This window comes from Rhinoderma darwinii, chromosome 4, assembly GCF_050947455.1.
Source record: "Rhinoderma darwinii isolate aRhiDar2 chromosome 4, aRhiDar2.hap1, whole genome shotgun sequence".
In the NCBI taxonomy this organism is placed as follows: Eukaryota; Metazoa; Chordata; class Amphibia; order Anura; family Rhinodermatidae; genus Rhinoderma; species Rhinoderma darwinii.
In genome coordinates this window covers 364,258,747-364,283,205 of record NC_134690.1, presented here as the reverse complement: position 1 = coordinate 364,283,205, position 24,459 = coordinate 364,258,747, and the positions used below count along the sequence as shown (strand labels likewise).

Below are 24,459 nucleotides of genomic sequence, written 5' to 3'. Positions count from 1 at the left end.
TAGTAAAATAAAGAGACATATGCCTAGGAGATAACCCAAAATGCTCAGATGATGTTCCTCTTAAGCACGGCAAGGACAAATATCTAATACGGGCAGATATTAGTATCAATTCATCCTCTACAAATATTGACAAAATACAGTCTTAGCAAAATTGCTTGGCAGAAATGATGGACAAGAGAATTATCCATAATCTCCATAAATACTGGCTCTTGATCTACCCTTGAAATAGTTTACATTCTGTCACAAGGTCATACAGGGCTCATATCTACGTGCTGCTATAAAATTATGTTTGCAGTCATCCTTACAAATATGTCTCCTTTATTGGGTGGATCATACTATATAAACAGATTATATGGCTTTAAGCATTGGGGGATTGGAGATTCAATGACAGAGATATTACAAAAAAAAGGATGAAAAGATGAAGGCAAAATATTTTTGAAAGTTTGGTTGTTGATATTTAGTAGCAACCGTAAAACAAAATTATAAGTTTACCAACTGTGCAAGCTACCAATACATCTACAACCCAAAAAATGTGGACCACCAAACCCTATCGGAAAAAGTCTACAGATTATATAAAAATAAAATAATTGGTGGTAATACGGTGCCAGATTATAAAATATTCTGGATTATTGAACACTCATCGAAAATTCACTTGTAAAGTTAGAGAAAGCCTAACATAAAAAGTTTTCACAAAAACTTCTATAACATTGTCTTTTAATCAGCGGAATTTTTTATCGGTTCTCTCTGCTTAGTCTACTACTTCTGGTCTTGTGATGATCTACATTATATTGCATTTTTGATCTGTAAACAAGTCCTGGAATATGGGACTTTCTGCATTATCAAATACTACAGATTAAAGGAATTTGCTTTTCAAGAGATTAAGAAAACTGGGGTGCAATGGCAACCATAAACAGTTATCACTTTTACAAAAACACTGAAGACACCTAAAACAAAATATTAGGGAATAATGTTTCCAGAACCTTATTATAGGAAGTAGATGAAAAAAAAGTATCTCAAATTTCACATTAAATGATATTTTAAATTAAACCTGTAACATTCTCATCAAATTTGTTTGGTTCACACAGGATCAGTTTGTTTTTTTTTAATGTTATTTTACTTTTCTCCTATGTTCAATTCCTCAATGGTAATTTTTCAAAATGTATCACTATTTTAGACTTTTGTACAGGTTACCTTATATATAAATACTCAGCATGTCAGTTTACAGATTGTGTCAGGTTAATTCTAACCATCTAAACACAATCACGTTTTGCAATGGGAATATACGCCATGCATTTTCCTGGGAAATTCACACCTGAAACTGAGATTTATGGCACAAATTTGCAGATAGATTCGCTAATGAATTAGCTCCATTGAAGTTCAATAGAGCTAATAAGTGGATTTTCAGCGCAGAATCTGTATGAATAATAAACATGTTCGCGGATTACAAAATCCACGGTGCAGTCATTATTCCGCAAAGGTTTTTTCTATAAAAACCCCACTCACATGCATTGCAGGTGGAATTGCAGTGGATTCTGCCCAGATTAAGTAAGTAAGTAAGTAAGTAAGTGAGTAAATCCGGACAGAATCCACAATGTGTAAACATACCATAAACAACTAAAAGACTAATCATCAAGATTGGTTCAGCTGAAAACATGACTGCCCACCCAGAAGTCAACCATTCAAAAGTAAGAAACGACAATAATAACAGCAATAATACGTTGTATGCCATTCCTTTCTAAGAGACCCTAAAGTTGAGTCTATTTTCAGGACCATGCGAGTATTAACCTACATATATGATGAACATCTTAAGTTACGGCACGCTATAATTTAGATTAGAGACAACACATCTGGCATTCAGGATGTCTAGGGAGGTCTTAATATTACTACTTCATCCATTCAGTTCATTATGAGATCAATTTTCCTCTGACATTTGTCACACCAAGGACCAGTAATGACTGACTATTATCGTGATCCCAAAAAACATAAAATATTCACTCACCAGATATCAGCACATATTTTGACCTCATCGCTGAAATATACCAGTTACAAAGACATAGAAGGGACATCAAAATCCTTTACTAGGCCTACTGTTACTACATAATTCCAGTCCAATTCCAATTTCCTGCTAGACAAACAAGTTGGATGGCCTTATTGACCCATTAAAGTGTATCCTACATCACAGTTATACTTGGACCACCATAGGGTTCTATGGTGGTCTAACTTTGTTTCATTTGAACTGCAGGGACTCCAGGTCTTGTGGTCGTAATATGGAAACTAAAATCCATCGACATTTCTGTTATCTAAATTCAGCATAGGCTTAGAAATTGGCTTTTTATCTTATCTCAGATTGCCACATACTATACACGGATCTTTATGCCAAATAAGCTGACTGTTCATCATAAGGGTTATAAGGATATTAGCTCTTATTTAAACTTCCTTACACCTGTACAGCGAAACAAAAAAATCAGAAATGTAATTATTTGACTTTTAAATGTACAAATTCAGACCACTAAGGCTCTCAAATGACAAAACTTTGACATTTTTCTTTTTGACCAATACAACAAATTTTTACAGCAATCCATGCTTGTTTAAGAATTTACTTTTAATGTCACTGTAACTGTATACACATAGAAACATAGAAACTTATTTGAAACCACTTGTTCATGTACTAAAGTATTCACACAAAGTTCAATCTGCTATACATCAGACTACTTCTTCATGTTAAATACGCTTGTCTTAGGTGATCTACTTGACAATAGAAAGGAAGTAATGAGAAACATAAAACAAGACAAGGAGGAATTAGAAAGATTGTAAATAAAATGGTATCTATAAACTGAGAGAAAGTCTTCAGTCCTTATAGTGTAGCAAAAAAACAAATAGACAACATTATAATTTAAATTAATTATAAACTTTTTTTAATAATAATTTTAAAAACAAAATTCAATAACAGCAAAAGCCATTAAATAAAAAAAAAATCCATAAATTGTATTTATCCCTAGCTTAAAAAAAACCTGAGGATCGTGTCACTACTGTGATCATAAGGAAACCCTACTCCATAGAGTGTATGTGACCTCCGCTGCCTCTACTGCCCTTATTGGCGCATTCCACAGCTGCCATGTCCATCACATACAATCACCAACATAACTACTGAACACAGGTTAATACAAGATCAATGATTACATTAGTAATAATAAGATATAAAACTGTAATACCATAGGTCTTATTCACAACCTAGGCGCCAACTTTATTATAGAGGGCAAAAGGCAAAAGTAATACTATTGCTGTTAGGACTATAAAGCCCAAATAAGAAAACCAATTTTAGAATTAATAGCACACTGCTTATAATGATGACTGGTTATATCCAATATAACATACATTTTATTAAAAAGCACTTCCTATTATACGCAGCTTAATAGGCACTGTACAGGAAGAGCTTAGTGATGTTTCTTCTATAGTATGTCAGGGTGAAGGATTCCCATGAGAAGCATGAAGCCTTAGGGCACCCCAGGTTAATGGATTCTAAAGTGATAAACTAATTTAAATTTGATTGAAATAAAAGTCATAGCCCTTTGGAAACCTTTGAGACTGTTCAATTATTTTATTCCTATGGTACAGAGACTAACTAATTGTTCCTGGATGAAAAAAATGGGATCACGATGTTCTTATTGGCCTAAAAGCAGAAACATCACCAAGAGACATGACTGCTACTCTGGATAAGTTAATAGATAGATACTGGTAGTAAGGATTGAAGAACTTAGAGAAATGGGCCAGTGGTGATGCTTGGCCTGTGCAAATTAAGAAGATGCAGTTAAAGGGGTCATTTACTTTCTGCTCAACACATTATGAGACTTTGAAATTTCGGTATGCCCCAATGTGATGCCTGAGCTGAGGTCTTGCATTGAGGTTGTATTGAAGTTCTGTATTTATTTATTCACATACATAGTTTCAAGGCATTTTAATGACTATGGCTTTCTACACAAACAAATACTGTGACTGCTTTTTGTCACATCATTCACTGAATTAGATCATCTCAATCATAATTGAGTAGGAGTCGGTGTGATAACTGCAGGGAGTCTACAGTCCTGACAGTTACTAGTAAGCGCATTGTAAAAATACCTAAATCCGTCAGTTCAACCTCTTATACCTACATACCCTAGTTGCTTCAGCGTAAAAAGGGTTTCACACTCGAGAATTATCTGGCAAACAATCGTTCATAGAACGCTCGTTGCCAATAATCGCCCTGTATAAACAGGGAGGCGATCAGCAGATGGACGAGCAAACGCTCATTCATCTGCTTATCGTATTGTTTAAAAAAGTTAAATATTATAGCGCTGCTAACATGATAATAATGTATGGGGGCAAGCGATCAGAGTAACGACCGCTCATCCCCATCCAGGACATGACAGGAGCAAACGAGCGCAAATCAACGATGTCTCATTGATCGGCGTTCGTTGCACCGGCCAAAATTGGATGTTGTAATAGGGCCTTAAGGCAAAAAACATCTTTGAATGACAATGACCAATGTGCCATAAAGTGAAAAAATCATTCCTGACCCCTGTCTACTTATGTTGCTTTGGTCATCTTACACGTAACAAGAACTGGGGCTATACCAAGGCACCCTGACAATCGGTTAGCTAAATGTTGTGGAAAATAATATTATCCTTTCCTACATATATGGTCAATGTATGGTGGCTCAGTGGTTAGCACTGGAGCAGTAGAGCACTGAGGCTATGGGTTTAAAGGGGTTGTTTAGTGCCAAGAAATTGATGGTGTATCCTCAGGAAAGGTCATCATTATTTGATCAGTCAGGGTTCGACTTCCCGTACCCCTGCCGATCAGCTGTTTTGAAGAGGCCGCAGCACTGGTTTGAGCACTGCTTTCCCTTCATTTCCTTTACTGTTCACACTGTGTATCACCAAAATCTTGAAGCATCAGTTCATAGTATTACAGCCTTCTCTCTGCTCACACTGTGAATGGCCGACACACTTGTAGCTGAGGTTCACAGTATTACAGCCTTCCCCCATTCACTTGACCACAAGTGTGTCGGCGATTCACAGTGTGAGAAGTAAAGGTAAAGAAGGGAAGGCAGCGCTCGTACTAGCCCTGTGGCCCCTTCAAAACAGCTGATCGGTGGCGGTGCCGGGAGTCGGACCCCGACTGATCATATATTAATGGCCTATCCTGAGGATAGACCATCAGTTTTTTGGGACTGACAACCCTCTTAAATCCGACCAAGGACAACATCTGCATAGGTTTTGTATCTTCTTCCCGTGTTTGCCTTAGTTTCTTCCGAGATCACCAGTTCCCTCCTATATTCCAAAAACATATTGATAGGTTAATTGGCTTCCTAGAAAAATCTTTCTAGTGTATATGTGTGTGCGAGACAGGGAATTTCGATTGTGAGATCCATTGGGGACAGGGACTGATGTCAGTGATAACAATCTCTGTACAGTGCTGCAAAATATGTTGGTGCTATATAAGACAGAAAATAAATAATACTGGTAGAAAAAAATCCAAATAACATAACATTTGTGAAAGTAAAAATACATATAACAGACAACTTCACACTGTCTGTAGTTCAGGGCTGGACACATTCCTGGAACCATATAGCAAATTCACCTAGAAATTTGTTGTTAGCCCCTAAATTGTGGATTGTTTACTATTGATATCTATGAAAATTTTCACTGTTTGGCTTCTGTAACAACCCAATTTAGCACCTGGAATGGTCTAAACTGGCCCCTAAAATCCACAGTAATTTTTATACCTCTGCTATAGTTAAATAGATAAAAGACATGACTATTAGGTCTCGGATTTACCAGCCATTGGATTGCTCATGTACTCGTATTTGTTAGTGTGAGTGTTAATGAGGTGATACTATAAAGAAGCATATTATTTTATGTAGTGAGACATATTAGCAGAACAAACACTTAGCACTCATGAAAGTTCTGGATGGCTTTTGGATGTCATATGAGGTAAAATAGTACTAGAAAAACACTGGATAGAATTTGGATAGAGATCCAGGCTGAGCCAAGCCGTTAAATAGCCGTGCAAAAATCGTCAAGACATACACTATAAAGTAGATATAAAATACTAGTAAAAGGACAATAATGTCTGAGCAGGAAACGTCTTCTAGATGTAAAAAGAAATTAATAATTTGCCTTGTATGAAGAATCATGAGATGTGAAGGAATAGGATCAAGAGAGTGGGTTATAGTGAAGGAAGAGGAAGCCCTTCAAGCTGAACCTAATGAATAAGTAACATCACAATATTGAACCTGGAGAAGTTCCATGAATAGCTCTCAAATGTCAAGATTACAAATAAATTTCTAAAGTGGATCCATACAACATTGATAGTATCTTCATGTTTTAGACCTAAAAGCCAATGAGGGAGATGCCTCCACACAAACCACCAAGATTCACAATATAGCAGAACACCATGAAAGAGTGAATTATATATTTATTAACTTCTATAAGTCAAGGATTATGAAAAAGTTTCTTAGACATTAGAAAGTATTATTTTGATGAGATAAAAATAGTCTAAAGATGATGGAAGATTCAATTCTGGGTAACAAGCTGGGGTTGCACTGACCAATAACTTTCTTCTGACTTGTTATTTTATGGTATCATAATGACCAAGAAGTTGGTATCATAATGACCATGAAGTTGGTATCATAATGACCATGAAGTTGGTATCATAATAACCATGAAGTTGGTATCATAATGACCATAAAGTTGGTATCATAATAACCATGAAGTTGGTATCATAATGACCATGAAGTTGTTTTAAAAGTAGCTGGATGTGTTTTCAATTTTACAGAGTGAGCGCTTCTGCCCGTTCATTTTAGCAATTGGTGGGGGGCCTCAGCACCTGGAGCCCTCACAGATCAAAACTTCTGACATGTCAATATGACATGTCAAAAGTTTTCTGAAACAACAGTTACTCTTTAAACAGAAATATTGTGAATTGTTTGCAGGAGGTAGAAACTTACTATCCTTAGAAAGGTCATCAATGTGTCATCAGTGGGGGTCCGACACCAAGCACATCTACAGATCAGCGGAAAAAAGGCATAGTGCTGTGGTCCCTTCACTGTAGTATCAGATATAGTGATCTCCTCCATGGATGTGTCTGATCATGCAGCTCAAACCCAGAGCCACAGAACCAGACACAGGTGGCGAGGTGCTGGTTACTGCAGTGATGAAGCCGCGATAGTCTAGGAAGCAAAACAGACCCTTTATTCAGCAGATCAGGGTTTGGAGTCCAGAAACCACACATCGATGGGGCATCAATTTTTACCTTGGAAAACCCCTTTTATAATTGTATAATAAAAACCAGTGCCATTTTCTAATATACTTTGTGTTTAATGTTTCCTCATTGTCAAGAACTCTGTTTGCTATAAGTGAATGGAAACATTCTAATTTATATCCAGAGTATAACAACCCTATATAGAACTAATACTTCTCACAGCCAAGAGTTTGGCTGGTAATTGTTACCTACACTGATGCATTGTAGCAAACAATCTAGATGCTGGTGGAGTATTTAGCTCACAGAGGATTGCCTAGACTGGATACAATTGTAGAAAACTGATCTCTGAGAAGTAGTAAACAAGACTCACAATTTACTGACAGCAGAGATCTTAAAAAGGTGAGAAATTGAAACACAGAGTACCCAGGAAAGTTGCTTAACTTTTCATTATACAATGATTATACTTTATTTACATAAACCTGAAAATTTCTCTAAACCCTTGGTGACATCCGCCGTATATATATAAGGTGCTGCCACCTAGGGGTTAGCGCAATCTCCCATATATTTACGTTGATGGAGCAGATTAGCCAACGGCAGTAGTTGTCAGCTGTAACGGCCGGGATCGCCATCTGTCAGTTTAACCCACTAGATGCTCGGGTTAATGGCAGTCGCAACATCTAAGTGTTTTCGAGAAAGGGAGGGGGGCTCATCTGTCACCCCATCAGCACCCCACAATGTAATCGCAGGGTGCCGATGGGTTTCCATGGCAGCCAGGGGTCTAATTAAGGCCCCCAGGTCTGCCATGTTAGTAGTCCTATCAGGAGTACTCCTATTAGGCCTACTTGGATGCCTGTCAGTGTAAAACAAAAGTATTGTTGTGTATTATCTGAGCAATCAAGGGTCACACGTTCAAGTTCCCTACTGGGATTAAAATAAAAAGTTAATCAAAGTTAAAAAAAATGTTTTTTTAATAACAAAAAGAAAAAAAAATCACCTTTTTCCCTTTTCAAAGTCCCTTATTATTGAAAAACCTAATACATTAAAAAAACATATATAAATGGTATCGCTACATCCGCAACGACCCTTACTATAAAACTTAGGTATTATTCATCCTGCACATTGAACACTGTAAAAACAAAACGCTAAAAAAAAGAATAAAAAATGATCAAACATTTTTATGTACCCCAAAATGGTACAAAAAAAACCTATAACTCACCTCGCCAAAAGCAAGACCTCGCACAGCTCCATCAACAGAACGATAAAAAGTCATTGCTCTTGGAATGCGGCGACACAAAAATAAATTCTTTTTTTAAAAAGTGTTTTTATTATACAATAGTAATAAAACATAAAAAAACATATAAATTTGGTATCGCTATATGTAATTATACTGACCCCCATGATAAAGTTAACACGTTATTTATATTGCACGGTGAGGCCAGAAAAACAAGACTCAAACCCCAAAAAGATTGCAAATTGCTGTTTTTCTTCTATTCCAACCTGAAAAAAAAATTAAGGAAACATTTTCAATACATTATATGGCTACGTCGATGAAAAAAGTTATAGCAAAACCCAAAAAAAAATTACTGTGTCCTTAACACCCAAAATAGCTGTGTCCTTAGGGTATGTTCACACAGAGATTCTTGACGTGGAAACCGCGCCGCAAAACTCGTCAAAAACCGGCCGAAAATGCCTCCCATTCATTTCAATGGGAGGCGGAGGCGACTTTTTCCCGCGAGCGGTAAAACCGTCTCGCTGGAGAAAGAAGGGACAAGCCCTATCTTCGGGCGTTTACGCCTCTGAGCTCCCATTGACATTAATGGGAGGCAGTGAAAGCGTATTTCGCTGCATTTTATGCCCGCGGGCGAAAAACGCCGCGAAAATCTGCGTGCAGGCAGAGGAAAATCTGCCTCAAACTACCAAACGGAATTTTGAGGCAGATTTTCCGCCTGCAAAAAACTCAGTGTGAACCCGTCTTAATACATGTTACCAGGTACTTTGACTTCCTGATTGTGAAGTTTATTTTTATTTTTTTAAAAACCAAAAAGGTAGCAGAAATATGGAAACCCTCTGACACGGTTTCTAAACCTTTCTTGTATTTCAATTCTGTCCATGTTGATCTCGAAATGTTTAGAGATCATGGGACTGATATTTCGTTTGTCTGTTGTTATCTTGAAAATTCTTTCAAAAATTTCAATAAAAATCCTATTGAGTTAAAAAAAAAAAAAGAATGTGTATAATGACTTGCATGCTGCTTTATTCACAATAACAGATACTAAAAGTAAAATTATTACTGAACTCACAGAATTTACAATCCGGGAAGTTGTATCTTTAATGATTTACTCATGATCGGTCACATATGACAGGGAGCCTAGTGCAACTCCGGACTTGTAAATGAGCAAATACACATAAGAAAAGGTCCAAAGTCTAATAGGACATAAATATACCTTACATGGAGGTAAGCAGAGCAGAAAGAGAGTGCGCTCTCTAAAATCTTACAATCAAAGCTGTGTCTCACGTTATAATTCTGAACAAAAGACTGTCTGTTCATTTACCAGCTTCCGGACAGAGATTGGGAAAACACAGGTGTTGTGCTGCAATCTACAGAGCGCAGGCTGGAAGGGACTGCAGGAACATACAGAAATAGAAACACAGCAGACGAGGGGTGTAGGTAACGAAACCACACAATCCTTTATACCTTAATTATGACACATACCCCGGCTTGTCTGCCTACCGAGCTTTAATCTGCAATGCTTTCATCTGCCCATTGAGCCATGCTAGTCTGAACGCTACAACTGCTCTGTCCTGCAATTCCCAACATGACCACCATTCAATGACTGTAAATGTGATAAAGCCTTCACAAGGCAACTCTGCTGTCTTCCAGCAACAATTCTAGAATTGTATCTGTCTCCAAGATCTATGTCAGATGAAGCCATATATGTATACAAATGGGTGAAAAAAAAATCAAAAGAAGTGCTTGCAAGTGCGTGTAAAACACATGCCACACACAAAGAAGAATGATGCAAAACCACAACGCACACGTACAGATTTACAAGCATTTTTTACGCGCGAAAATCTGTCACGCTTGTGTGAATGTAGCCTAACAATAATTCTGATCTACAACTTCTGGTCTTCAAGGTCAGATTGACTAGAATTTCTACACTCATTCATGATGCAACTACAGATAGTTAGTTAAGTATAGCCAACCAAAGCTCTGTGCCAAGGCATGTTAATAGATATAATTTTAGGCTCATATATATATATATAACAAAAAGAAAACAGCAGCACTCACTAGAGAAGATGTATAGGTGCCAAGCAAGCCGTCCAGATCCAAGGACTAGGTAATATACAAAAATGGAAATCTTGCAGCACTCAAGATAGTGAAAATAAAGTGGTTTATTACAGCCAACAAACAGCGACGTTTCTGTCCTACAATAGGACCTTTATCGTCGCTGTTTGTTGGCTGTAATAAACCACTTTATTTTCACTATTTTGAGTGCTGCAAGATTTCCATTTTTGTATATATATATATTATATATAAGAATGATAGAGGCACTCACCGGAGCTGGCAAAACAATTTCTTTATTACAAAAAAGATCTCGGTCAGGATGTGGAATTGCCCCTGAGAAAGCGTGTACGCACGTGAAACGGCCGTAGGCAATTCCATATCCTGACCGAGATCTTTTTGTAATAAAGAAATTGTTTTGCCAGCTCCGGTGAGTGCCTCGATCATTCTTCTATAATATAGTAAGCTGGTTGTGCTATACTTTCGATGAGCAACTCCGTGGCAACTTACCTGCAATTATCCAAATAGAAAGAAAGCCATTTTCCACACTCCCATTCCGACTGTGCGGTTTTGGCAGTGCCAGCCTTTTCTCCTTCTTCCCATTTTATATATATATATATATATATATATATATATATATATAGATATATATATAGATATATATATAGATATATAGATAGATAGATAGATAGATAGATAGATAGATAGATAGATAGATAGATAGATAGATAGATATAAAGGTCGCCTTGTCGTGGCAGGTGGGCTCACACAATTTGATCAAAGTGTTCGCAGGTTGCTGTCACCATTTTCTTTTGTGCTATATATATAAATATATATATATATATATATATATATATATATATATATATATATATATATATAAAATATTAGATTAATATACATATTTATATAGAGGGTAATGTATTGATTTTGTAACTGTAATAGAAAAAATCCCCAACAAATAAACAAAACTTAACATACAAGTCTGACAGCTTCAGTCATTTATTTACTGACAATAAATATTTGACTAGTGTTCAAACACCATGCTAAAGCTTGCTGAACAATATCTGTCGCTTTCTGGCAATAGACCAACAAACCTGTAACCCCTCCTCAGCAACAGATAAAAAGCCGAACCACTCAGCTCAGTAGTCTTTTTATTAGAACATATTAGCTGTTAAATAAAACATATTTTATGCTAAAGAAATAAAATTGCTATAATGGAAACTTTTTCCAACTTATTTTTAACTTTCCTCGGACGTTTTTCCTCCACAGCTCAATGCACTATGTTTAAAGAGTTAATCCGGCCAAACAATGTAAATTCAGCTTTTGGCCATCCTCATGGAGCTCTACGTAACTCCCCAAAGTTTTACTTACAGTTCCTGGATGCTGCCAGGCAGCTTAGGAAATACTACAACTCCCAACCACTGTAAACTAATATTAGTCCCTTAATTACAGTCCTTGAGTTTATAAGACCACTCCTGGGCAGACTTCTTCTACACCAAGGCTGGACAAATCCTAGAAGCCGAGTAGCCAAAGAAATTAGAAATATAAATATGGAACCTACATTTTTAAGGTTTTTCTATTAATCTAATTGCTTGGCCACCAATTGGCTCCTAAAATGTGGGGTTATTTGTCTACATAAATTACCCCCCCCCCCCACCCACCCATATCTGACAAATAAGGGTTTCAACATTTTTTATGATTAGGAAACACATCAGGACATAGCAAACCTGACCATATAATTTACAGATTTTGAATTTGCCATGGGGAAAGATGTTTCCATTGCCGGTTAAATGTATCTCGATGACAGCCTCTTATGGTAATTATTTGCCAAATATTTTTTTTAACATCACAAAAATAGCATTTGCCTCGACCGTCCAGGAAACTAGACATAATACAATATCTATCAGATGGTCCAGACCCACACTAATTCTCCAAATGAAGGGTCCATACAGCTTAGTTCGGGCAGTGGGGTAGGAGTTCTTGGTGTGGGGTCAAGCTCATGGACCTACTTCAATGTTATCTTCTAAAATATCTACATGACATGGGAGAAACTGTGGCTGAATTTTCCCTCGTTGTTACCATTCAGACCATTGACAATCATACATATACAGTATCTAGGACCAGCCTTAACAACATGAACACAGTTGAGGACACTACTGTATTTGTGTTTGTACATATTTATGTTGCTAGGAGGAAAAATTTACAGAGGAATAAACTCAAGAACAATGCAACAAAATAACAACGCTAAATAACTACGCTAACAACTGAATAATGTATATGATATATATATCTACATATATATCTACATATATGTAGATATATATATATATATATACACAGACACAGAACCTTTACTCTACAAAAAAAGTTTCGCAGCAGCTGAGGTAATACTCACTGTCTTTAACCGGTTCTTTTAAGTTGAGCAATAAAAAGAATAGAAAGTTGATCTGGGTGAGCGCCGCTCTTTCTTTCTTCACTTGTGTATTGAGGTGTATATTAGGAGGAAGAATGTACATTACTAAAAGTTGTCTTGGAAATCCTTGGTGACTTCTAATATTCTTATAAATTACAGTAAGGGGCACATTATATTGTAATCTCAGATTGCATGACCATGTACAAACAGATATCCATTGCGTCACAAGAGGAATCGGTAATGAAATAAATAATAATTGAAATTCTAACTCTATATCATCAATATTACTATATAATGTAGAAATTAAATCAGCTCTCTGTATAATAACCAATCACCACAAGTGAATAAGTAGATAAAATGTTAATGTCACCAACTCCTTTTAGTCATGGTTATTATGGAAATTGAGAGTAACCCATGTTAAATCTGTGTCGCTGTGAGACCCAGGATATTATTGTGCTTGTTCATGGGTGGTGCTTATTTGACTTGATTTGAAACATTATAGTTTTCAAGGATTTATTAAAAGTTCTTGGTGAATATATATTGTGATGTTTATTAGGGTCTGTTATTGCTCTTGAAATACATGTGATACGTAAAAATACCGGACCCAGAGTTTCTAGAAAAAAAAGTAGACCCATTTTTCTATTTCTGGACAGCCCCTTTAATGCATTGGTCAGGATCCCCTCTCCGTTTAAAATAATATGTCAGAAATGTCTGAAACGGGAGAACCCCTTTAGTATTTATTGCTGCCATACTTTGCTATTACAATTAGTAATGTCAGAAAGTGTCTAATCATTAACAGTACAGTGATTTATATAAATGCATAACAGTTCCATTTCCTCAGATTACGAGGAACCAATAAAGCAAAAACTCATATCCAAACATTTACTTAGTAACTGATTTGTCTAATAAAAACAAATCGCAGACCAGGTTTAATCTTGTGCCAGCTCTGTGCACAGCCTTAAAAAGTTTTAGTTTTTTTGTTGTTTTGTTTTTTAAAGCACCTTTGATAATAGTTTAGTGTATACATAGAGTGCAGTTTATTTCCTCTTTGTAGTCTTTTACATAATTTGTTCCCTACCCCTAAATATTACCATCCCCAGGAGTTTGTGGCAGGAAGATAAGGAGAAGCAATTACGCTGCACTCTTGCACATTCTTCATGTCTACCACAAAGAGCTATGAATGCAAATAAGCCTTGAATATACAAATTAAAAACACTACTTTATAACCGCTCAGAGATTTGCATTAGGAAAAGCAGCGGTATCAAGAGGGATAGATTATGTTTTCATTTATCCTCAAAACTGATTCTCATGTAATGAGAATGTCCCTGCATTGTCTATAATTACCCTATGCCTTGTGCGACGGGTGTCAAAGGAGATTTTTGGTTATGCAATAAAATACTTATCAATATGACTTTCCATGCTCTATTCTTTAACTGCATAGTATAATCTTGCCAAGTGTCAATAAATGTTTTTACTAAAAACTAGGCACATACTGTACTAAATGATTAGTTGGCTGATATGACAGCAAGAATTCTGAGATTTTACATTAATGACCTATCCTTAGGATAGGCCATCCATGTATGATCAGTTTGGCCCGATCCCCAGGACCCCAACCAATCAGCAGAGTTAGGGTACCATTACACAACGCGAAATGGGCCGTGTAAACGAGCGATGATCAACGAGACAGCTCATTGGTCGGCGCTTATTTGCTCATGTCACGCGGAGCAATGATTAGATATGAATGGAGATGAGGGCTCGTTACTAAGATCGCTCGTCCCTATACATTTTCATCATGTCGGGAGCACATCTCCCTGATTACACAGGATGTGATGCCGACAACGATGATTTTTAATTCTGCATAAAAGAGCAGATCAGCCGATGAACCGATGATCATCAGTTGATCGTTGCCCTGATTACACAGGGCAATGATCAGGAACCAGGGATCATATGAACGCTCGTTTGCCCGATCATTGGCCAGTGTAATAGGACCTTTAGCATATTCAACAAGAAATGAAGGCCTATTCATGTGAATAGGCTGGGCGGGTCTGAGCTGCAGTACCAGATACAGCCACATGCATACGGACGTCGCCATGTCAAGCACTGTAGATCGGTGCGGGTCCTAGGTTGAGACCCCCTTCGATCAAGCATTAATGGCCTATCCAAATCAATGTAAAATACCATAATACCTCTTCAACACTATTGCAACCCAAAACAAGTATAATATATATATATATATATATATATATATATATAAAAATAAGAAAATGTAAATATTGCAACCATTTAAGGTGGAATTATCCTTTAGCTTTACAGTTATGGACCAGAGCTGTAGTCATCATCCTGAAAAATACAGTTTGTGTCCTAATACTCATGCAACAAGAAGAGCCAAACGTCCATAAGACGGGAAAGCAACAGATTTTAAAAAGGCTTACCTATAAAGAAATGTGGCTTTGTGGGAAAGGTTCTGATGTTCTCGCCCTGATAACTTGCCAATTTAATCAACTATTCTCTAAGTAAAGATACAGATTCCTAATCTCTTTTATATTGCCTTCTAAGCTCCTATCTGCTGGAGCAGCCAGAACATCCTTACTGAGGCGTGCAGAACATGCCCCTTATATAGAATCAGAAGGGAGAAATTTAATTTTCTCATACAAGTCCTAACAAGGAACGAAATTACTGTATGTCTGTAAGGCTACCAATGGTAAGGGTCTATTCACACCAGTGAAAAACAAGTAGTGTCTCGTACTGTCTCCGTTCATCATTAAGGCTGGGGCTCCATAGAGACTTCTTGTAGCGCAATTTTTCTATTTTAAAGAGTAACTACACTTTCATCAAACTTTTGATATGTTATAGAGACATACCAAAAGTTTGGATTGGTGGGGGTCCGGGTGCTGAGACCCCCACCGTTGCTGAAACGAAGGTGCAGAAGCACTCAGCCGAACGTTTTGCACCTTCGGCTGTGATCTGTGCTCATCGTCACGCTCAACATGGCTCACAAACAACATCTATAAACCCGTCTTCAGTCAGATGATGAGCGTTGATCACAGCCGAAGGTGCAAAATGTTCAGCTGAGTGCTTCTGCACCTTCGTTTCAGCAATGGTGGGGGTCTCAGCACCCAGACCCCCACCGATCCAAATTTTTGGTATGTCTCTATAACATATAAAAAGTTTGCTGAAAGTGCAGTTATTGTTTAACAAGTGACAGCTGCAATCCACAGCAGTCACTTCGTTGCATGAAATTCAAAGTATTCCTCTTGACTGTAGCTTTACATTGACCTGTTCTACTCTTCCACCATAAGTGAGAGTTTCTGATAGATCACTAATGCAGAGCTTAAATGGTATGAGCACTTTCGTCATGGAAACAAAAATGTTTTTTAGATAATAAACTTACAGGATTCAAATTGCAACATGTAGGCCGATTGCTAAATTATTTATTTTTATTTTCAAGCCCTTTTTCTTCTGACATGCCGACTTGTGGTCATGCAAGCTCTGATATCAATGGGCATTCCCTATGACACTTACTCAATGGGGGAATATATAAAAACTGGTGTTTCAGTGTACACATCTTAATAAATTTGGCGCCTCTATGGCTGTTTGATTGACAGAAAAGCCAATTTGCGTCATAATTAACACCAGCTTCTGGCATAAATTATGGTAAATTTGTGGTTCCATCAGACCCGCTAATCCTTGCCCCTTTACTTGCCTGTGTGTGTGTATATATGTTCCAGTATGATGTGTATATATGTGCCTGTGTGTGTAGTGGCGCCATTGTAAAGTGAGTACATCCTCACTTTAAGATAGTCAAGTAGGAACCATTGTAAGGAAAGGAATTACTACACAATTACTAGACTCAACATTCGTTATTGTGTTCACTTTTCGTTCCTAAATGGTTAAAAAGCCGGGTTTTTAGAGTGAAGAAAAATGACAGAGTAAACAATGAGACATCTTATCTTGTACACTCTGCCTAATGAAAGCGTAAACCGCATCTCCTTAAGGGGAATGACTCCGTCCGCAGTCCCACAAGCATTTTTTTCATACTTGTCATCTTTCATACCTTTCATCTAACTTCTATCTGTGATAATGGCATTAAAATATTCCTTGCAGCAAGGTTATCTGTCCTCCCGCGTAAGTCAGTGTACTTGATAAAAGGAACACTATTCCTTCATCTGCCTATTTGGCTCTTTACAAGTAAACCCACTGTGTCCCGGTTCTGATCTACGTGGGTTCTAATCCCTTGTACATACGTATCTGCTGTATACTCCCGGGGTGCTCTGTAGGTTACAGACAGGGATCAGTGTAATGCATTATGCAGCGCAGAATAAATCCATGTGTCAAATGCATTTTCATACAAAAAGGGTTCATGCTAACTATTTAGCTGCCGCAAGGGACTAGATTCACAGAGCTTTTCCTGCCAAAGACACAAAAAATTCACAGTTTTTGCATGAATTCTTACTACATTTTGTCAGTTGTTTCTGAATTATATTGTATCCGTTTTCTACAAAGTTGGATGACAACCAATGGGTTTGTGATCTGAATGGCAAATCTGTCTATTTAGGCCATACAATACACAAGACTATACAAAAGGAACAAATAATTAAAAGGGATTTTTTTTATATTTATTAAGGGGAATATTTTCTTAAAATGAAGCTCTTTAAATATTCACATTGAAGCTGTCAATTTGACTGTAATGTCATAGTATTACCGACTGCACATGTAGAGCGATAATCACATGCGTCTTTGTGTAGGATTAGATTTTATTACACTAAGATTACAAAAATAATCCGAATTGTTTGTAGTTCTTTGACATCTGCCGGGAATTGTTTTCATGCAACTAGCTGTATAAAGATTGTAAAGATTTACCACTAATTCTAGGGGTGGCTTTACCTGCTTCCTTAACCTCTTTACGCATTTTCACGTACATGCACGTCACGTGAAGGATCCCCTTCGCGCACTCCGGCGTGCATTTAAGTGATGGTGTGACGGACAGCCGGGCTTACGCTTCAATGGCCGGGATAAGAGTCGATAATGATCATCTCAATGTGTAAAGACTTGAAGACGACTAAGCTAGACTGCTTTAAAGTTGCGATTGCCAATCTTCATTAGTGCTAAGATTTTTAATTACCCCTGATAAAGCTGCACTAGGGGGCCGCGAAACGCGTAGGGAGACTTCATATGCTGCAGCCTACATTTGGGCACGTATATCTCTATTTATATTACCTATCCGCTTGTGTTCTATGGTATCATGATGGCACATTGCATACATGCTCTTAACCTATCTCTATTTTGTGGGGGATTAATTGCATTTGCACCTTATACTACTTCTACAATTACCAGTAATATCAGGCTAGGGATTGATTTCAGGACATAGACTTTTGTGCCCACTTTATTTAATTTACATATTATAATTGTCATGAATCTACAGTGAAGGAAATAAGTATCTGATCCCTTGCTGATTTTGTAAGTTTGCCCACTGTCAAAGACATGAACAGTCTAGAATTTTTAGGCTAGGTTAATTTTACCAGTGAGAGATAGATTATATAAAAAAAAACAGAAGATCACATTGTCAAAATTATATATATTTATTTGCATTGTGCACAGAGAAATAAGTATTTGATCCGCTACCAACCATTAAGAGTTCAGCCTCCTCCAGACCAGTTACACGCTCCAAATCAACTTGGTGCCTGCATTAAAAACAGCTGTCTTACATGGTCACCTGTATAAAAGACTCCTGTCCACAGACTCAATTAATCAGTCTGACTCTAACCTCTACAACATGGGCAAGACCAAAGAGCTTTCTAAGGATATCAGGGACAAGATCACAGACCTGCACAAGGCTGGAATGGGCTACAAAACCATAAGTAAGACGCTGGGTGAGAAGGAGACAACTGTTGGTGCAATAGTAAGAAAATGGAAGACATACAAAATGACTGTCAATCGACATCGATCTGGGGCTCCATGCAAAATCTCACCTCGTGGGGTATCCTTGATCCTGAGGAAGGTGAGAGCTCAGCCGAAAACTACACGTGGGGAACTTGTTAATGATCTCAAGGCAGCTGGGACCACAGTCACCAAGAAAACCATTGGTAACACATTACGCCGTAATGGATTAAAATCCTGCAGTGCCCGCAAGGTCCCCCTGCTCAAGAAGGCACATGTACAGGCCCATCTGAAGTTTGCAAATGAACATCTGCATGATTCTGAGAGTGATTGGGAGAAGGTGCTGTGGTAAGATGAGACTAAAATTGAGCTCTTTGGCATTAACTCAACTCGCCGTGTTTGGAGGAAGAGAAATGCTGCCTATGACCCAAAGAACACCGTCCCCACTGTCAAGCATGGAGGTGGAAACATTATGTTTTGGGGGTGTTTCTCTGCTAAGGGCACAGGACTACTTCACCGCATCAATGGGAGAATGGATGGAGCCATGTACCGTCAAATCCTGAGTGACAACCTCCTTCCCTCCACCAGGACATTAAAAATGGCTCGTGGCTGGGTCTTCCAGCACGACAATGACCCGAAACATACAGCCAAGGCAACAAAGGAGTGGCTCAAAAAGAAGCACATTAAGGTCATGGAGTGGCCTAGCCAGTCTCCAGACCTTAATCCCATCGAAAACTTATGGAGGGATCTGAAGATCCGAGTTGCCAAGCGACAGCCTCTAAATCTTAATGATTTACAGATGATCTGCAAAGAGGAGTGGGCCAAAATTCCATCTAACATGTGTGCAAACCTCATCATCAACTACAAAAAACGCCTGACTGCTGTGCTTGCCAACAAGGGTTTTGCCACCAAGTATTAAGTCTTGTTTGCCAAAGGGATCAAATACTTATTTCTCTGTGCACAATGCAAATAAATATATATAATTTTGACAATGTGATTTCCTGTTTTTTTTTTTAATATAATCTATCTCTCACTGGTAAAATTAACCTAGCCTAAAAATTCTAGACTGTTTTGTCTTTGACAGTGGGCAAACTTACAAAATCAGCAAGGGATCAAATACTTATTTCCTTCACTGTATATATACATTGATTCTACCCTATCATAGGTTGGTGCTCCAGTTGGTCCTGTGCTATAACACATATGGACCGATTCTTTGTCTGGTTTTACTTTGTGTGTTTTTGTACCATATAATTAAAGATGTATTGTTGTGAATTTTTGAATCATCTTGATTTTGGTGGTGCCCATCCCCCCTTTTTTGTTACAACATTTAAGATCAGCAAATTGCTATGTATAAAGGCAATCGCTCAATGGTCTTGCAATTAAAAAGGGTGTTGCCATGCAAAACCGTCCACTAGCGTGCACCATTTTGATTTTTTTTCCATGTCTCTTTACCACGTGACCATTTCACCTTTTTCACAGTATTGAATAATTGCGATATGTAAAGATGTAACCTTTGCTTCCTTCAAGATCAGGTGCATAAAGGGGTTTTCCCATGAGGGACATTTTTGACATATCCACAGGATATGTCATAAATTTCAGATAGATGCGGGTCCCACCTCTAGAACCTGCACCTATCTCTAGAATGGGTGAATGGCAGTTACAGAAGCAGCATAGCATGCAGACTACACTATTTCTGTAACCACTATTAATTTCTATGGGAGTTACGGAAACAGCGTATCTCAGCGAGTTACGCTGTTTCCATAACTTCTGACTGTGTCCTGACCATGTAATCAGTAAGTGGCTAGGAGGCAGCGTGAGAACAAAAAGCTAGAACGGGGTTTAGGGGGCCCCGTTCTGGAGATAACTGCGGGTCACAGAGGTGGGACCCGCATCTATCTGACATTTATGATATATCCAGTGGATATGTCATAAATGTCCCTCACAGGAAAACTCCTTTAGGGCATGCCCCCACGTGGCGGATTTCCTCCGCAACTGTCCGCATCAATGCCGCACCTAATCCAGGTTGCGGATTACGGCTGCGGATCTGCCCAAAATGTGCAGTAAATTGATGTGGACTAGCTGCTGCGGACTGCGGAAAAAGTGCTTCCCTTCTCTGTATCAGTGCAGGATAGAGAGAAGGGACAGCACTTTCCCTAGTGAAAGTAAACGAATTTCATACTTACCGGCCGTTGTCTTGGTGACGCGTCCCTCTTTCGGCATCCAGCCCTACCTCCCTGGATGACGCGGCAGTCCATGTGACCGCTGCAGCCTGTGATTGGCTGCAGCCGTCACTTAGACTGAAACGTCATCCTGGGAAGCTGGACTGGAGACAGAAGCAGGGAGTTCTCGGTAAGTATGAACTTCTATTTTTTTACAGGTTGCTGTATATTGGGATCGGTAGTCACTATCCAGGGTGCAGAAACAGTTACTGCCGATCGCTTAACTCTTTCAGCACCCTGGACAGTGACTATTTACTGACGTCTCCTAGCAACGCTCCCGTAATTCCGGGAGCCCCATTGACTTCCTCAGTCTGGCTGTAGACCTAGAAATACATAGGTCCAGCCAGAATGAAGAAATGTCATGTTAAAAAAGCAAGACGCATCCGCAGCACACATAACATGTGCATGACAGCTGCGGACTTCATTGCGGAATTTAGAATCTCCATTGAAGTCAATGGAGAAATTCCGCCATGAGTCCGCAACCAGTCCGCCACTGCTCCGCAACAGACAGAGCATGCTGCGGACACCAAATTCCGCTCCGCAGCCTATGTTCCGCAGCGGAATTTTACGCATCGTCTAAACGAACACTTCTAAATTTAAGTGGAAGTCAATGGAGAAACGGCTCCGCTGCGGATTAACGCTGCGGAGTGTCCGCAGCGGAATTCAAGTGAAATTCCGCCACGTGTGAACTCAGCCTTAAGTAGAACAAGTGTTTGAATCCCTGGATTGTATGCATTATTGAAGTGTGTATAGCCACCCTAACACAAGCCCTCAACTAATGCACATGTTAACTGCACCATTAACTAGAAGGACAGGTTACATGATGATGACACAATAGGGCAACAGATGGATTAAGACAAATTACTGAAATCTTGATCTGGGGCACCTGGTGTAATGTGTACAAATGATGACTGGACATGGTCAAGTACTAGTATAATACTATGTAAAAGCAATAATAACAATGATAAAAATAATTATATACAAAATAAATAAATGATTAAAAACAAGGTGGCTAAATTCAAGTTGTCGCACAAAGTCACATCACAACCAACACATACGCCACAGCAACAGTGGTTTGGCCAAAACTGATACACTGTGTTATGCCTAGTATAGGGCCTAAAAGGGGTGGAGCATGACACAGGAATCACAGAGCAGCACAGATAATCACAGGGGATCTATGATTGTTTGACTGGGATGTAGCACAGTCTATGCAATCTGAGAGACCCATGGAGAGTGTGAGCGGGGGAGGGGGACGAGTGGAGCAGGATATTTGTTTTAATACTCCCTGTGGCCAGGACCGTCTACCCTTTGTTATTACAATAAAGACAGTCCCTGAAAAAATGAATTCTTTAACATTGTCGCTTGCCTGCGGCTCAATGGTACTGTATAACAATAACAAGGGATTTCCCATCAAAATAAGAACTAGAAAAAATAACAAATAAGGTGAAATATTTTACGACAAAACCTGAATTTCAAGTTTTGACATTTTTAGCTATTTATTTTAGAGCCACTGTCAAGATAATTTTAGTTATCCAGTTAAAAGGTGTGTCTAAACTTTTTTTGTTGCAGAATTATTTCAATGTCAAAGCTCTGCCATACCAGATAAACTAGTCTAAATGACGCAGGATTACATCGACATGTAACATTGGAATGCCAGGGAACTGTCTTGAAAGTAGCCGCCTGCATCACACGCTCATCGTAGATGCTACACTTAAACTGCTTCGTGTGAGCAAAAAGCACATATGAAGGCAAAAATAGTGCCTTAAAGCTATGTACACCTTTGAAAATGTAAATATATTTATATATGTTGGTGTGTGTGTGTGTGTGTGTGTGTGTGTGTGAGTGTGTGTGTGTGTGTGTGTGTGTGTGTATCAGTGTGTTTGGTGCAACTTTCTAAATACTTTGTATTAAAAATAATTTTTACTTTTTGAGATACAGCTGCTTTGTATACTATACACAGAGCAGCTGTATCTAGTGCTGAAACCTGAATCTTTCAGGTTAGCGGCACTGACGGGTTCAGTGACAGCGGGTCCATCCACCTGTTATCGATCACATATAAGTTATGAACTTAGATGTGATTGGTAACAGTTTGATCCTGTGTGTCCCGCTGTCACTGAACCAGTCAGTGCCGCTGACCTGAAAGATTCAGGTTTCAGCGCTAGATACAGCTGCTCTGTGTACGGGATACAAAGTAGCTGTATCTCAAAAATGAAAAAGAATTTTAAGTTAAAAAGTATTTAGAGAGTTGAACGAAACACACTGATGGGCATTATTAATAAAAAATACAAACTGTTTCAAAAGGTGTACATAGCCTTTATTTATTTTTTTAAATGTCATTGCATGACCTGTAGGATAAACTCCAGATGAGCATGATGGGACTTCGACTGCACCTCTACAATAGTGAGTCATGCATTTTGATGTAAAGAACTTTGGGATAAATTTCAGGGACATGTCAATAGTTGCAATGTCACAAAAATGACAAAAAAATTGTCAATAGGAAACAGGGTATCCCTGGCCCCTATTGATTTCAATGTGAGGCCAGAGGTGGAAACAAAGGCCGGAAGAAAGAACATGTCGCTTTTTTTTCCGTGAACTGACCCTTAAAGTCATGAGCGGGAAGGGGGAAGTATCGGGGGAATGATATGTGTATAATGGAAATTTTAGGAAGGATGGGGAGCCTGCATGGGTGTATAATGATGAGAATGGAAGAATGAGTTAGGCTTCGTTCACATCTGCGTTAGGGCTCCATTCCGTCGGAGCTTTCCATCGGAACGGAGCCCTGACAGACACAAACGGAAACCATAGGTTTCTGTTTCCATCACCACTGATGTAAATGGTGCCGGATCCGGTGCAAATTGTTTTCGTTTGTCCCCGTTGTGCAAGGGTTAGACTACGCTATTGATTCCGTCAAAACGATGGAACCCTTGCACAACGGAGACAAAGAGAAACCATTGGCACCGGATCCGTCACCATTGAAATCAATTGTGGTGGAATTGGAAACCTATAGTTTCCTTTTGTGTCGGTCAGGGCTCCGTTCCGACGGAAAGCTCTGACGGAACGTCGGAACGGAGGCCTAGCGCAGATGTGAACGAAGCCTTAGAGAGTGTGTGAAAGGAGGATCGTTTTCATGTGCAAAAACACAACAGTACTCACAATCTTATCTAAAGTTATTTTTGGAATTTACAAAAAACGACTCCAATCCACTTACCTTGATGATGCAGGTAACTAATATTGCAGAACATTCATTGTAAAGACTCCATTGTTCCCTGTAAGACATAAACATTATGTATGATAAAGCTGACACATGCACAGATATCACACAGTGACGGACTGTTTATTCATTGGCAAGACCAGGGTGTTGTGTCAGAGTACAGCCATACAGAGGGATCCTGCGCATACGAGTGTGTGTCTGCCAGAGCAAA

At 38.6% G+C, this 24,459-nt stretch overlaps 1 protein-coding gene across 5 annotated transcripts in view; it reads right to left on the bottom strand.

Moving 5' to 3' along the window:
- The window catches only part of PLCB4 (phospholipase C beta 4), a 263,547-nt gene that overhangs the window by 198,873 nt on the left and 40,215 nt on the right, over nucleotides 1–24,459 (bottom strand). For all 5 annotated transcript variants that reach the window (XM_075863064.1, XM_075863062.1, XM_075863065.1 and 2 more), the window contains exon 2: nucleotides 24,246–24,303. The gene's annotated coding sequence lies outside the window, so the exon portion shown is untranslated. The remainder of the gene's footprint in view (nucleotides 1–24,245; nucleotides 24,304–24,459) is intronic.